At 43.0% G+C, this 17,437-nt stretch overlaps 1 protein-coding gene across 4 annotated transcripts in view; it reads left to right on the top strand.

The window, feature by feature from the left end:
- The window catches only part of LOC122805094 (40S ribosomal protein SA), a 79,297-nt gene that overhangs the window by 23,128 nt on the left and 38,732 nt on the right, over nt 1-17,437 (top strand). The window lies entirely within an intron of this gene.

Here is a 17,437-nt window from a genome sequence, read left to right as displayed (position 1 = left end):
AACTGAAGATTTGCTGGTAAACCAGTGTGGTTTAAGGTCAGTTGATTATGCTAGACATTAGTTTCATACTTGAATGCTGCTGACTGCTTATTGCAGTCTTGCTTACCAACACTCATTCTGTCTTAACACTGTTGCACATGCACCATACACAGGTTTTTCTTTAAACTAATTGCTTTAATTTTTTTTGTTTGTCGCTCTGTTTATGGTCTCAGTTGCAGAAGCTAGCACAGACAAGCATGCACACGTGCATTTTTTTTATCGTGTATATCCAAGTACTTTCTAATGAGCAAAAAGGCAGCCATTTGCTTAACTTTCGGAGCTTCGTGGAATTGGTCTTTTTCAGCACTGTGCTGGACAACATTAGTTTAATGTACAGGTTGCCCATTCTGTAGCAGGATTATAGACAATTGTAGAACTATTATTGCAAAAGGTAGTAAGACGTATGTACTGGCAACTCACAGTACATTTTCAGATGGCTTATTGCCATTGGTAAATGGTTGACTAATTGTAATCAAATTATTTTGCACAAATGCATTAGGTGGCTTTTCCCTCAAATTTCTGCAAGAATTGCTTTTTTTTATGTTGCTATAATTGGCATGCATATCGCTCACTTGATTTTGGGCATAGATTAAGCATAGTTGCTGGATAATTTTTTTTTTAATACTAGGGCAAGGGAAAATAGCTTATTTTATCAGTGTAAAACAGAACTCTCAACTGCTGAAGGTAGCTCAAAGGACATGAATAGAAGTAGTTCAATTAATGAAAAGTGAAGGCCTTGCCAGTTACGATCTGATGAAGGCTACAGCAGCTCTTGTAGTTTTTCAAAGGCTTCACAAGCTCGAAGCTTTGTTTTTAACCAAGTCTTTAACCAAATTTTTAATAAGTGTTTTTAATTGAGAGAGTCTGTGGTGGTGTGCTAAAGACCTTTTTCGCAAAATAAAAAGCTATAGTTTGCTTATGTGTTTACAAGCTGGAACTATGTTTTTGTATAGATTGAGAACTCCTAGAAGGAGACTTGCTAAAAAGTACAAATACATCTGATAACTAGTAACTATATGTAAAACATTAAATTGTGTATAAATGAAGGCTGTATTAAGTATGTTGGATTTATAGAAATACTAGCCATATTTTAGCATTTAATGACAGTTACACATTTCAAGATTTCTGAGAGCAAATGCTAATAAGACTTTCATATTATCTGGGGAAAGGTATCCTGAGAAGAATCCAATTTCTGTCTTATGTCTGTTAACAATAGTAAATTATGAAATTTTGTAAAAATACTGGCCCACCGAAAACGAAACTTATAATTGCAAAGTAACTTGCAAAGGTAAGGGAAAACAGCTCCTGTACTTTACAAAAAAAGCACCTAAACAGGCATGTCCAAGGGTCGGCTTCCAGTGATTTCTCCTGCCCACCTGGTGAATCTGGGCATACTGGGGCAATGTGGCAACTGCCTCATGTACACAGACAACCCTCTCTTTCTACCACCCAACACTACAACCTGTGAGAGAAGCACTTACATAGCCAAACTGGAAACAAAGCTCTCTGGCCAAGATTGTGCTATAGACAGTCAAGAGGAGAAGGTTAACACCTGCACTACACCTCAAGCAACTCATAGCCCTTCAAAACCCACACATAGCAACACTAAACCCACGTATGCGGAGGCCCTTAACATTAACCTGCCCAAGCAACAAGGACCTCCGAAGCTGGAACGCAAGCAAACACCAGTCACAACCAAAGTGACACATAGCTCACAACACCAGTGTGCCACCCAACTGCCCCTAAGGCAAGACAGTGTACCCAACACTTTAGTCATAGGTGGCTCTATAGTCAGGCACACTGATGTCCCACTCACCAGCCTGAACAAAGAAAATTACAGTCGGCTGCCTGTTGGGTGCCAGGATCCACCACATAATGCATGCACTCAAGTCACTCCACAACAAGTACAAATGCAACTCTGTCATTGTCCATGTTGGAGTGAATGACTTGGGACGTACCTCCCTGGACTACATGAAAAGAAACATGGAAGAGCGCTCTGATCACATGGCCCAGGCAGGTATGACCCTAGCCCTGAGTAGCATCCTGCCTTCGCCCAGAATACCACAGTATAAGGACAAAATGAATGACTTCAACAATTGGCTAAGCTTCTGGTGTCATACATAGGGGATCCAGTATCATGTCTGCCTGGGAAGACATGATAGACAAGCCACGATGCTTTGCTAGAGATGGTATGCACCTGTCAATCCCTGGGATTCAGGTTACTGGCTAAAGCTCTTGCCACCTCTGTAGTGCCTTTTTTAGGCAAGGTTCAAAGGACAAAACCACCACCGTAACAGATACAAGCATGCAAAATCTGAAGGTAATGCATGTCAATGCTAGAAGTCTAAACCTCAAAATGCACACTCGCAAGGCACTCCTAAAAATGGAAAAAAATCGATATCTGTGCAGTAACTGAGATCTGGTTCAAGGCTTCAGAGAGCACCCCTGCAATACCAGGCTATCCTATGTGGCACACCTAATCACCAAGGGCTTTTCATCCAGAAAAAAAGGTCATTGTCCCACTGTACTCCTCCCCCTCATTAGACCCATTATAGAGTATAATGCCCTGTTTTGGTATTTTTAACTCCAGCTATACTCTGTGGCATATTGTCTACTCAGAGGTGATCTCTGCTTTAACATACAAGATCATGGCAAACCCTGAGCTGTTAGACATGCTCCACTTAAAGAAATCCCAATCCCTCAGAGCCACACGCTCTAGGGATCTAAACCTTATCACAATGAACAAAGCATGCTGGAGGGATAGATTCCCGACCCAGAGACTCCCTATACTCCTTGGTCCTCTTCAAAAGGAACCTTGATTTGATGTCAGTCGCCCTGCTAGACAGGGGTCCAGGCAAGTAAATATTGTGGGAAGAAATATCCAGGGAATTGCTATGGCTAGGCTTGTGTAGGCCCTAGGGCCGGTTGCCTAGTACCAACCTATGAAGCAGCAAAAGCAGAATAGAAGACTTCAGAATGAGCATACAACCTTTTAATGCTTTCGTCTCTAGGACGACTTCACAACAAAAACCAGTAACGCACACTTTGCTATAAAACAGTCAACACATTAAAACACAATTAAAACACAGTCAACCAGTTTACTCAGAATAAAAGGAAAAACTACACATGCTATTTGTTAAAATGCAATCTTATATCTCTCAAAAAAACGCCTAACTTCGTTTAAACCCGGCTTTTTGTCAGCCTTCAGTTCTATTTGCCAATAAGTCTCTCTGCTCTATATAATTTTTATAGTTTTCTCTTAAATCGAAATGAATTTGTTCTATTGTAGAAAAACTTTGTAGCTGTCACATTCTGTAGAGTGCTTATACAAAGGGTTATTACGGTCACATTTTTTAATAGTATACTGATGTTCTCTAATACTTTTCTGCAAAGTTCCGGTAGTCATACCAATATAAACGCAGGGCATCCACTGCAAACACTAATATATGCAATTCCTCTAGTTTTACATGTGAAATGCCCTGGAACATTCATATTTTTGGATAAGTACTTAATGAAATAAAAGGTACACGTGTTTTTCGTTAAATTGTGAAATTTTGTAAAACAAAGCTTTGTCAGAATTGTAATTGCATCTTTAGCAAAAATGGTGCCTAACAACATTTAAATACGGTCACTTTTTAAAATCGTAATTTGATAAAATAAAAGCATGTTTTGAAACCTTGGATTTTGATGGGGGTATACATTGAACACTGAAAAGTTGCAGGGACAGTGGACCAAAAGACGGGGAAAGTGCATAAATATTGGGCACTGTCTTTCTGTGTTAAAATACTTAATGTATGGTACACAAGCGTACTAAAAATTAGTGATTGTCAATATCACTGTGTAGTATTTCAAACAAGGGGGCACTGTTTGCAGTTCAGGATAGCTGTGTTGTCTTAGAAACTGATGTGCTTGCAGAGACTTAAAATCTGAAGTCCTATGTCTCCAGACCAACAGAGCAGGTATTTCTCCAACCTACAACTGAACCAAAGTTTGTGTTTCAGCAATGGACTTGCTCTCCTTTACAGAACAATCTCTAAAATTCTATGCCAGGTAACTTGTGCAGAAAGTCCTGTGCAGTGAATGCCTTCTTATTGGGGTGGGAGCTTGCATTCCTCCCCTTGTACTCTGGTAATGCTTTTAACTACCACTGTCCCACCTTTAGCCAAGTGTATCCTTGGTTGTTCATGTTTCACTGTTGCTGTCCTAATTTGTGAGATTTCCTGCTGTGGAAGCCCTGGGCTGGCCCAACTACCATAGTAAAAAAATCTTCCTCCTAAGGCTGGGGGATTCCTTACCCTGACATCAGAACGTTTGGGTATAAAGGGAGCCAGCCGATGCCGTGACTGTTCTTGCTGTAAAGTACCCCATTGGGAAACCCTTACTTGGCCTTAACTCATGTCAGATAAGGGCAACCATCATCTTTGCTGTGTGGTAAGCAAATCCCACACAGACTTTTTCATACTTTTGTCACCTGTCTAGGTTCTGATCATGACTTCTTATTTTTTGAGGTAGTTTCAATCCTAGGCCCATCATGTGTAGGGCCAAAATCTTAGCTAGGCATATGTTTCTAGTCTTCTGCGCATCGTTCTATGGGGTCCGTGTCAGATTGTCGAATGCTGACAACTTCAAAGCTTCAAACTACTTAGAACTTGAAAGTTTGAAATCTAAAAGCGTTGAATGTCAAAAAAAAAAATGCTCTGCATGGGGGCAAGCCCCCCTGCTCCCCCCACTACTTAAATATACCAACTCTGAGATCACACTACAGGGCAGTTAAGGGAAACCTTCCCTTCCTGCACTTTATGGCGATCTCGGTTATACATACACTTAGAACTTTCAAGTTCAAAGTTTAGTGCTTCGAACTTGTCAGCATTCGACATTGATATAGACCTGTTCTATGACATCTGCTGGTCAGCATTCAACATTGATATAGACCTGTTCTATGGCATCTGCTAGTCATCCTGAAGTAGAGCTCACCAAGAGTAAGAAAAAGACCCGGGCTTAGGGCCTCTGACGACAACCTTTCACTGTCTGCCAGTTCCCCAAGGCTTATCACTGAGGAAGACCAGGCACTTTTACAGCCCCCGTATGGGACCAAGGTGGTGGCACAGGCCTCCTGCATGGTGTCTGGTTCCTCATCTTCTACACAGGCCTTGGCTTTCAGTTTGTCGGTTGGGCCTGGAGTCGTTCAGCAGACATCTGCTTCCGAGCGATCCCATACTGGCAGTGTTCCTTTGAGGCATCTGCCTGAATAGATTCTGCCTTGCAAAGAGAATGACCTCCGGATGGTGGATGCACCTAGGCTAAAGCTATTTCTAAGAAGGGTTCTCAAGTCCTGTGCCTACCGGCTCACACTGAGCAGGTTATCAGTGAGACCTGGTCAATTTAGCCAAGGAGCTCCTCTCCTTAGAGCTAGGCAACCCACTCTGGAGCCTTCCCCAAGAAAAAGGGATCCTACCCCTGATGTTTTCTCTGAACCACCTGATTCAGATGAGGATTCTGACCAGGAGGGGTTTGTCTTTGAGAAAGAACCCTACCTTACTACTTTAGTGGATTCACATTCTGAGAACAATCTGTCGTCAGCTTCATCTCATGAAGAACACACTTTTGGGGAAAGACTGTGCCTTGGGGGAACATTTCCAATGAGAAGCACAGGAATTCCCCACAATCTAAAAAGAGGGTTGGGTACTTCATTGACCTCCCCTCCCAGAATGCAAACCTTTGGCTATTCGTCTTGTATTGGAGGTGGTAGAGGATGTTTTTATGGACTCTTCCCTGAACCCAGACTCTCTATCCTTAGTCCATCAAAAAAACCCTCTGCTGACGGAGCTTTTGTCACTCCAATTCCCAAGGGAGCAAAATTCAGCTCTAAGAATTCTTTACCTATTGACAAGAAAAGCAAGGCCCTTGATGGTTTTGGTAAGTCTACACCAACTCTACCCTATCCATGAGATCCCTTAACTGCCAGTGTCATGTGATAAAATGCCAACGAAGTATTTTGGATAAAATGAAACCTATTTCCTCTCTGGAGGACAAGAACATTTCTAAAGACTTGTTGGACCTTTGCCATTCCAGCTCCCAGGTGGCTAGACACTTTACACTGACTATGATGTTATGGAGGCCCCTAGCTGAGCTGCTGTGTCTTTAGAAAACATGCTTGGCTTGGGGAACAGAGACCCTACCAGACCATGTCACATTCAGTCTTTGATGCACCCCTGGACAAGGACTTCTTTTTGGGCCAAAGGTTGAGGCTGTGCTAAAAAAATGGAAGATGAAGCAAAATCTATGCAAACTGTCAAGGGCTTCATCCAGGTTCAGCCTCCTAGGTTGAGTTTCCCACTAAACTCTGGTCCTTTGCCTTTCAATCAAAAGGCAGCCAGGGGAAGCCTCTTGAGGGAAAGGCCTCAAAGGCACTAGCAGTCATAAAGGTCTAGGCAATGGTCCTTAGGGAACCCCCAGGCAAAGGAGCTACAGACCAAAGGGCCATGGCAGAGAGCAGCAATGACAACCTCACCCTCTCCAGAAAAGATAAGGCTATCCCTGTTCAAAGAGAACTGGTTCCTCATTACTTCAGACAAGTGGGTACTGAAGGTTATCTCGGATTGTTACAAGCTCACTTTCAAAGATCTATAGAGATACTCTGGTTACCCAGATGTTCCACAAAGTCAAACGGAGGCCTTTTCTCCGATTTTTACAACCTGTGCTCACAGGGCTCAGTGGAACCAGTTTCATCATCAAATAAGGACAAGGTTCTACTCCACACTATTCCTGGTTCCCAGAAAGGAAGGCTCTTGCCACCCTCTCCTAGACCTGTCCACCCTCAGTCTGCCCCTGCTGGTGCCAAAATTCAAAAGGACTCTTCAGACTTTTTTCCCCATGATGGCCCTTCAGGCCTTAATGGTCAACTTGGACCTAGAAGATGCTTGCTTGTACATTCCCATAGATAAATCTTGCAGAAGTTTCCTTCGCTTCAGGGCAGGTGTCGCTCACTGTCCATTTTCTTCAATGCCTTTTGGCTTGTCTACTACACCCATGGTCTAAAACGTTTAGCTGCTGTGATTGCCTTCTGCAGAACAAGAGGGATCCAAATTTACCCCCATCTGGATGAGTGCCTCCATTCAAGCCACGAGTCATTCAAAGCTCCTTGAGGATCGGGCTTCCACTCGGACCCTTTTCACCATAAATCTTAAATCCAACACAATCCTAAGTCAGCCTGTATTTCTGCCACTTTAGATTACCTGCCTACCCTGGTGGACAGAGATATCCTTTTTCTTCCATCAAGATTCACACCTCTGCCACTTCAGCCCACTCTTCCTATCTTTTCCTACCCGCTGAAAAATAATCCTTAGGGGAGTGGTTCACCTCACTACTCCCAGTAGGCAACCCACACCTACATGGGACCACCAGTTCTGTTCTCGAAAAACTGAAGCTACCCCACCCACCCTTTTGAACAGTCAGCTTGTACTGCTTTAAAATTTCCTGGAAGACTGCCCTTTTACTGGTTATCTCCGCTAGAAGGGTCTTTGAGCTACAAGCTCTTGTGGAGGTGGAAAAATTTCTCATTCCACCCAGAGTATCACTCAGGACTAATCCATCTTTTATGCCCAAGATGGTTACAGGCGCATCTTGACTAGAGCTGTACACTTGCCCACCTTCTTCCACAAGCCTCAGAAGGGGGGGTATCCCTCACTCCTTAGATGTGCACAGACAGCTTCGTTAGCATCTTGCACAGACAGCTTCGTTAGCATCTTGACAAAACTAATCTTTCAGGAAGTCGTACCGACTATGTATCCTTTGCCACTGGCTCTGAAGGGAAATCAGTCCCCAGACAGATAATCTCCAGGTGGATCTCCCACTGTATTTCCTTATGTTAGTCATATTGGCAAGAAGCCATCTGAAACTGTAAGGACTTACTCTGCTAGGGTCTCTTCTACTTTGCTGCCTTCTTGAAAGGATTGCCTACCAAACGCGTTTTGGAAGCCGCTACCTGGTCATCTGTGCATACCTTTACCAAACACTACCACCTCGTCAAGTCTTAGAGCAGGATTTGCTTCTGCCATCTTGCAGGACATCCTCCCTTCTCCATAACTGACTCTCCTTTCAGCTTTGGGAATCATCCCACAAGTCGGGACTGCAACAGTGAAACACAAAGAATATAGTATAGTTGTGTACACTTGGCATAAATGTAGATGTTAGTTTATTCACTGTTGCAGTCTTTACCTCCCTTCTTCCCCCTTTTTATTTACAGTAGTAGTCTGCTTCTATTTTCTGCACTATCCAGAAGACCCTCTGTGTGTGTACCTTGCAGGCTCATTTTTCTACCTTTTTCACTTGCTTATGCTTCATTTTGGGAACGCCTACCTTCTAAGGGGTTAAGAAAAAACTGAAGTAATGGTGTCTGCTGTCTCCTTTTATACCTAAACATGTTGATGTCTGGTAAGGGTGTTCACCTCCTGAGGAGGGAGATTTTTGACTCTGGTAGTCGTGCCGGCCAAGGGCTTCCACAGCAGGAAATCCCACAAGTCAGGACTGAAATAGTGAATGCACTCTAACCTCCACGTTTATGGTAAGTGTACAGAACTGTACTTTCTGTTAACCAAGGACACTGGGCCTTTTATCTATGACATCTGCAAGAGTATCCAAGGGTGTTGCTAGTGTACCTAAATATGTAAAGTTTCAAGTTTGCTATATGAAAATTTTTATGCAAAAATAATGGGTCATTTTTACTGGTGGCTAGGGTGGTCTTGTCTGGTTAAATGGAAATTTTTCTATTTTAATCAGGTGTTTGGAACCTAATGTTGAAATAACTGGCTGATATGTTCCTCTAAGTTGTATAACAAAGAATTTTGCCATACCAAGGAATAGATGGAGCACCTATTTGACAGTCTCATGTAATTGTGTGAAGGATGAGGTAAAAAGTTGAATATGAAATGTTTTATAGTAATGCTATATTTGCTTCAAAGCTGAAGTCCCAGAAATATTAAAAGTAGTGTTTGCAGTATTCCTGTGTTGGTTATTGTGATGGTTGCATTGGCTGTGCAGTAGACAAACTGGGGCATATTAAAGGCGGACAGGCTGAGTAATACTATTAGACTGTGAATCAATAGTGTACTGGATGCTTCTGATTCCCTTTCTGCACTGACAAGTCTGGTTTCTCATTCCGTGGCTGCCTCTGTTAAGGAGCTCTCTTCTAGCATCTCACCTGGACATTCAGATGCTGGTTAGCAGCATGGATGTTGTTATATTTCCACTAATGGCCAGAAACCCTTATAGTCTAGAGTGGTCCAAGCAGAAATTCGAACTGTACAAGGGTAAGTGGCTGAAGTTTTCTGTCTTGCCACCCATGTTATACTTCAGACCATATCTTGTTGCAGTGTACAAACATGGACCATGTAATGTTATTTTTTGTCTTGCATGATCCAGTCTACACTGCAACATACCTGCCCACTCTTGGCACTTGACTGCTGATGTGGACATACCCAAAGCCTACAAGGATAGCTTGAGCCTAGATTTATCATTTCTATAGTTAAATTTTAATACTGTATCTTGGTGCTTATGCTTGCTTGTAAGCAGTCACCCTCGTTTTGGGGATAGTGAAGTTTCTTTTAGTGAGTTAGGGGAGGAAGTTGAGGTTTGATCTTCCTTAAGATGCCAAACTCTGACCACTTGTGGCTACCAGTCATGCATTTTGTCTACAGACATGGATCTAATGATTGTGATTGACTAAATTGTAAGATGTACAGATTCTGCACTAGGCTAGACAAGGACATGGTTACGCTCTTGCCTTTCAGGAACCAGAATTGCTGACTTAAGAGCTCTTAAGACTCTGTCTTGATTACTAACACATGGTGGTATTCTATGTGGGAGTAAATGCTCTGATGTGCAAAATCTGGAGGAGCATGCCAAAAAAACATGCTGGTAAGACTCCTTGCTCTGAGTGGAATACTTCCACCTAGTTATGCCTACAAGACATTGACTTAATTGTCTTGGATAGCTTCTGTCATTTAAGGGGGATCCAGTATGCATTAACCTGAAATGAGATGGTCAGTCTAACTTGCTTTGTGGAAGATGACCTGAATCTCTCAAAGGTTTCCACATACTGGCCTAAAGTCTGCCCCATAGTGCCATTTTTAGGCCAAGTTCATCTAACGATAAACATCCCAACTTCCATCAAATCCCAAACTGGGCAGCATTAAGGTGGCTCCTCAGTACCAGGAGTCTTAACTGCTTGACTTTGAGGCACTTTGTGTTTGATGTGGCTGCAAATAAGGAAAGCACTCTATACATTTTATGCTTGCCATTCCTTCAGGCCCAGTGAAAACTGCAGTGGAATTTCAATATTTGTTGGGGATCATTTCCCATCTTGACTAAGAAGCAGAAACCTCAATAAGGAGCTCTTAGAACTGCAGTTTACTTATGAATAAGGCATGATTCATCTCCGATCCATTATACATCTCCTTTCATGACCCCAAATGAACATGTGCAATTTGTGGTAGTCTTAGAAGAAATTCCTATAAGTAACATCTGTGATCCCTGGTGGCTTCACTTTACCATAGATTGAGCACCTATACCTTTGCATATCTTTTGATTAGGTAAATCCCTGTCATTGCCATAGAAACAAAAGCATTCTTGATATGGTCCTCATTGTTTTTACCCCCAGTATGTCCCACACCAGTTAAGCCTATTAACTTTGACTTAAGTCTCGACTTCCATTTCCCTGGTAACTGACGCCCTTTTTAAAGACTTTTAGAAAAAGAAGTATTTTAAACAAGTATGACAGTTTCTAATTTTATTCTTGGCATTACTGCAGTCAACCCTGAATATGCAGTAATCTACACTAAGGATTTTTAAGCCTCTTTAAGCAAATGCATTTTATCTACCGGTCCGTATGGAGTCTCACAATGGAGAATTTTAAAAATACCTCACTTCAGTGTTTAAATAGTTAAATTTTTATAATGGGGAGAAATTCCTTAACATGGTCTAGAACTCTTGTGTACTGGGACAGTTTAAAAAAAAATGCCTGGAACCAGAAGAGGTACTACAGGACCAAGAAAAAAAATAACAAACCTGGGTTTGCATCTGGGGCAAAGGATAACTATAAAGCCTTTGGCTGTGTTAGAAAGCTAATGAATAGCACTCAGCTTTGCTCTGAACTTTCCACAGTTGAGAGGGGGGTGACAGTTCCACAGCATATGTCACTGCACAGGTATGCTAGCCAACAGGTTTACTACAAATTTCTTCCCGCAACTTTCATCCCAGAATCCCTCACACCCTGGATGACATTAGGCTGAAGAATGAGCTGTGTACTATTTGTATTTTTTAATTAGTATGCATTTTTTATATTTGCAAAATAGTTCCTCCACCTAATGTTTCAAACTTACTGTTGTATATGTAATTGGAGGAAGTATTTTACATTCAGAATAAAGTCATGCAAGCGTTGCGTCTGAAAAACACACTGAAGCACATGTTGAATGACACTCAGAATTATACAAATAGAAACACATTCAAAAATAGGCAGGTGCACGACCATACCCCAATTAGTCACTTTTGGAGTGAAGATATCCTCTGTGACGTTCAGTGCAAATGAATTGTCCCTCTTACTGTTCTGATTTTTTACCCTATATTGCTTCTCTGTACCTTGATTTAGAACGTCTGTTTATAAAAACAGAATAGTCAGTAATGCTAGTCATTGAAAAAAATGCTGTATGCAGAGATCATGAATGAGTAATCAGCACCATCTGTCTCTTGCCTATGCTCATGGATGCACGTAAGCAAACAGATATGCAGAGTCTGGCATGCTTTTGTTTTTCTTTGTATTTTATTCATGCTAAATGGTAAAGCAGTGTTTAGCAAATGTAATAAAATGGCTGTTTTCTTTTTTTAAATGGCAAAGCTTCATAGCAGCTTAATATCCTGCTGTGAAGTAGTGGACCCCCCACACACACACACACACACACGCACACAACGTGGGCATTACCTGTAACATATTCCAATCTGGGTGGCAATGTTAATATACAAGTCTCCCATTCTTTTGACTGATGATAATGCACTTGCCCATACCCCTCCTAAATCTCTAAATCTATTTGCACTTGTTTCCCGTCTTTCCTGTAACTAGTCTAGTCCAGATACAAATTTGCTGTATCCCAGGACTGCTTGTAAGCTTCTGAACCCCCCCAAGCCTTTCTGTGTTTGGAGGGAAGCCTTCTAGCTCGTCAGTTGTAGCAGTAAGCACCATCTACCACAAGAGGAGTGTTTTTTGGCCCAGAAATTGTAGTTTACTGGCTATTTGGGCAGTTTTTCCATATCTTTCAACTTTCTGGTTTAAAAGCCAGTGTTTGCACTTGTTTACCCCCTTTCCTGTAACTAGTAGAGTCCAGATACAGATTGCTGTATCCAGGACTGTTTGTAAGCTGCTTAGTGTTGCCAGTCTGCTCTTCAAATTTTCCCTTAGATCTGCTAGTTCTCTCCTCTCGTGTACTTTTACTAGCTTATTAGTCTAGCACTTTGCCAGACTTCTTGTAGCAATTATTGTAGCACACAAGTGCTACCAGCATTGTATGTTCTACAGGGAAACCGCTCCAATACTTATTAATGCCCACCCCTCCAAGCATGTCTAAAGGTCATTTCTCTGTGCTTTCTCCTATTAACCTGGTGAACTTGGGCATCCAGAGGTAATGTAGCATCTTCTTCATGTTCACTGACAAACTTCTCCTCTTACCTCCCAACACTCAGACTTGCAAGAGATGCATTTGTATATCCAAATTGGAAGCCACATGCTCTCCAGCCAAGACTGGAATAGCTGGTCAAGAGGAGAAGATAAACACTTGCACCACACCACCTGGAACACACAGCCCTCAGAACGCACACCAGCACTGCTTTCACATAATAAAACAAACCACGCACCCACCTTCGCGGAGGCTGTCCATAAATATTTACCCAAACGGTAGACCTCCAAGGCAGAAGTATTCAGAAGTATTCACTAGATACAACTCTCCTAAACACTGTGCCACTCGACCAAAGCCCCTAAGGTAAAATCGCATGCCCAATGCACTAGTCATGGAGTTGAATAAAGAGAAAGTAAGGTGCCAGGATCTGCCACAACGCACGCACTCTGGTCCCTCAACAGGTACAAATATGACTCTTGTCATTGTACATGTGGGTGTGAATGACCGGAGACGTATCACCCTGGACTACATGAAGAGACACGGAGGAGCTCTTGGATTATGCAGCCCAGGCTGGTATGACCATAGTCCTGAGCAGCATCGTACCATCACCCAGAATACCACAGTACAAGCAGAAAATGATTGATTTCAACAATTGACTTAAAGTTTCTGGTGTCATTCTAAGGGAATCCAGTATCTGTCTGGGATAACCTAGACCTCAATGCTTTGCCAGAGATCTGTCATCTTTCACCCCTGGGATTCTGGATACTGGCCAAAACTCTCGCCACCCCCATAGTGCCTTTTAGGCAGTGTTCCAAAGACCAAATTACCACCGTAATAGCTTCAAACATGCAATCTTGAGGGTCCTGCTGCTCAACGCTAGAAGTCTAAATCTCAAAATGCACTCACTTGAAGCACTCCTTAAACTGGAGAACATTGACATTTGTGCTGTAACAGAGGACCTGGTTCACAGCAGCAGAATGCACCCTTGCACTACCAGGTTGTAACTCATTCCACACCTTTTGGCCGCAGAACTTGGCCGAAGCTCCAAAGGCGGTGGTGTTTCCATATTCATAAAGGATGTGCCCACCTACAGACTTGGTAGCCCAACATAACGCATCAGAGGTACTTCAAGTGCAGCTAAGACAGCGATTCGGGTCATAGCTTGCTATAGGTCCCCAACCATGTCCCAAGGCTCACTCCACATTCCTAAGCACTGTGGAGAATATTGGGGTCCAACCTAACGCACACATACTGGGCGACTTCAACTACCCCTCCCTTAACTGGGAAAACTACTAGTGTACCAAACTTGCCCAACGTTTCCTGGAATTTATTAATTCCAATGCCCTGGACCAGCTTGTTCTTCTACCCACTAGAGGTAGCCAACATCCTTGATCTGGTCATTAATAACATGGGTGACCGTTGCTCTACACCAACTCCTCCCTGGTTAGATCCGACCACAAACTAATCACCTTGGAAATCCACATCCCCCCGCAAAGGTAACCATCGTGAAAAACTTCTTCAAAGCTAACTTTGGGCTCGTAAAAACAGAGGTGGCTAACTTCACGGCACTCATGCAAATGGAGAATAGATGCTGACCGCCAAATCCTACACCAGTGCACTGTACGAACACGTACACAAATGCATGAATCTCACCCTACCCAGTAGAACCATGATGCTCTCATCCAAAACAAAGCAAGCCAGTCTGCTGGTCCCCTGCCATAAGCAAACTCTACAACAGGAGGAGGAAACTGATGTGGATAAGGTGAAGTCCCAAGACTGGAAAAACTCCCTTGTCAGCCTCAACAAAAAGTTGAGATCCCTCATCAAATCCTCTAAAGCTAGCTATGAAAACATAATTGCAGCAGATAGTAAAGACAACCACACAAGGCCTTTTGTAGTTATGTAAAGAATCTCCACGGCAATACCCAGATTTGCTCTGTGCTACTGCACAATGGAAACCTCCTATACAGAGCCAACAGATATTGCCAATATACTGGCCGACAGATTTGGTGCCAACTTTACCCCCCCAAAAGGAGCAATCACAGCACCAGTAGATTGCCAGGCACCTAATATTACTCCTGGACAGGTTAAAACAGCACTGTCCAAGGCCAAGAATACAGCTTCTGTGGGACCTGATAATATCCCTGGCTGTGTTCTATACGAACCACAGAGTGAATTGGCACCTTACCTGTGTGCCTTGTTCAATTACAGCCTTACCTCAGGCTTTGCCCCTACAGAATGGTGCACTGCTACAGTCATCCCTCTCCACAAAGGAGGAGCGAGAATGGCGCACTGCTACAGCCATCCCTCTCCACAAAGGAGGAGCGACTACAGACCCTGGGAACTATCGCCCCATTAGCCTGACTAGTCTGATGTGAGAAGCTATGGAATGCATCAAGGATATAGGGCATCACAAAACTCTGGATCCCACACAGTCTGGATTTGTGAAGGGTAGATCATGCCTGTTCAACTTGGTTGACTTCTTGGAGTCAGTCACCAGAGCTGTGGATGAAGGCAAGGTGGTTCATACAGCCTAACTTGATCTGGCCAAGGCTTTTGATACCATTCCCCACTCGAGAATCATAGAAAAACTTACTAAGCCTAGGCATCAACCCCTATATTACTAGGCGGGTTGCAAACTGGTTCACAGAACCTAGTGTAAAAGTAGCTGACTCCAGGTCAGACTGCCAAGTCGCGAGTGGAGTCCCACTTGATTCGGTCCTGGGTCCTTTCCTGTTTGGTATCTCCTCAAGTCCAGGCCAACACAAAAGGTCTCTGGCTGGCAATTCGCAGATGATTGCAAATTGGGGGCTATTAACTGCCCAAGTGGTGTTGACACTGTACAGAAAGGCGTCACTGAGACCAATGACTGATGTCAGAACTATGGCCTTAAGCTCAGTGCCAAAAATGTCGTCATCCCCTTTGGGAAAAACCCGGTTCCCATGAATTACATCGATGGTAGTCCACTGAACCCAAGTCGTAAGAGATCTGGGAACACAGGTTGACAGCAACCTCTTTTGACCACCACATTGCTTCTGTGGTCAGAAAGTCCTATGTGGCACATATTACTAAGGGTTTTGCATCCAGAAAGAAAAGGTCATTGTCTCCCTCTACTCTTCCCTCATTAGGCCAATCATGGAGTACAATGCCCCATTTGGCATGTACCTCACTAGTCACCTGCAACAACTGGAGAAGCCACAAAAGTACCTCACAAAGGATCCTAGGCCTTAAACACTTGTCCTATATGGACAGACTCAAAAAAACTCCTGACTATTCTCTCTCATATTGCCTACTTAAAGGCAATCTCTGACTTACAAAGCCATGTGACCCAGCTCTGTTAGTAATGCTACATCTAAACAAATTCCAATCCCACACGCTCCAGAGACCTCAACCTCATTACCGCAATCAACAGAATATGCTGGAGGGGTAGGTTCATAACCCAGAGACTACCCATGCTGTGGAATAGACTTCCCCATACATGTTAAGCGGAGCACCTCACTGACCCTCTTAAAGAGAAATCTTGAGTGGATGGGAAATGGAAAATTCACCCCGGGAAATCACTCCAGTGGTTCTATCAACAGAGGCACTGGGAACTAAGGTCGGGTGGCATGGTATCAGGGTAATCCTATGGGCTAGGCTTGTAAAGGCTCCAGGACCATTAGCCTAGTACACACCTATGAACCTAAGTTTAGCTAAAAGCTGTAGTCTAATACAGGCCCTAGAAATTGGACCTACCAGCTGTATGGGTCTGATTTGTAAATCCATGGAGCATATTGTCAGGTAATCTTGTTCAAAAATCTCAGGGTCAACTTTCAACAGTTTGGCTTTATGAAGGGTAGATCATGCTTGTTAATTGTCAACTTCCTTGAGAATGTCACTCAAGTGATAGTTCAAACAGCTATGCATGCAGCTTAACTTGAGCTGGCCAATGCATTTGATACCATACATGACCATTGTAAAGTTACTGGCTTTTAACCTTGATCCCTTTTGGGGCAAGATAGAGAACAAGTAGAATTCACGTCCATTTGGCAGTTGCCTCTTCTAAAAAGTACAAAGGTACCAGTTGAGTTCCCTGGGGATCTGTGCTTTGTGTTCTGTTCTACAGTTTGTCTGACCTCAGAACCAAAAACCAGGACGTCTGACCAAATTTACATTTGTCAGAAACCCTGAAGGTTGGTGTTCATTTCCAAATGATCTTAATAAACATGAGTTATAGTAAAAGGGCTAAAACCAAATAGCAAGAAATGCAGCTTAAGAGCATTGACATCCCATTTTCGAGTGAAACTGCAGTTAGCAGTCTAGATACCCTTGTAGATCCCTGTCATTTGATCATCATGTGGGTACTGTAGCTGGGGAGTCCTGTGGCACAACTAATCGCCTAGGGCATCTCCTCCAGATCCAAGGAAATGATCACTCGTATATTCAGTGTTCGACTCTAGAATATAATTCTCATTTTGGCTTGTACCTCACTGGAGACAAAATTCAGATTGTCCAATGTTAGCAACAAGTCTCTGGTCTTGATCTTAATTACAGGAGAGACTGAAGGCCTTGTCCCTTCATTGTCTTGGAGACCGCTGAGGGATGATTAGTGCTTTGCTCGTTGAGTTGCTAGTTATGCTTGCCTCCCTTTTTCTCAAATTTAAATTGTGCAGCAAATACTAGAACCAGACATTTTAATCTGCATCAGCATAAATAAAACCTTGAGGATTGAGTTTTTACCAAGCATCTTCCCGTGC

The sequence above is a fragment of the Protopterus annectens genome, chromosome 1.part1 (genome assembly GCF_019279795.1).
Source record: "Protopterus annectens isolate FY-2018-M chromosome 1.part1, PAN1.0, whole genome shotgun sequence".
NCBI classification, from domain to species: domain Eukaryota; kingdom Metazoa; phylum Chordata; order Ceratodontiformes; family Protopteridae; genus Protopterus; species Protopterus annectens.
Note: the sequence above shows the minus strand (reverse complement) of the source record. Positions and strands in the feature narration are given on the sequence as shown.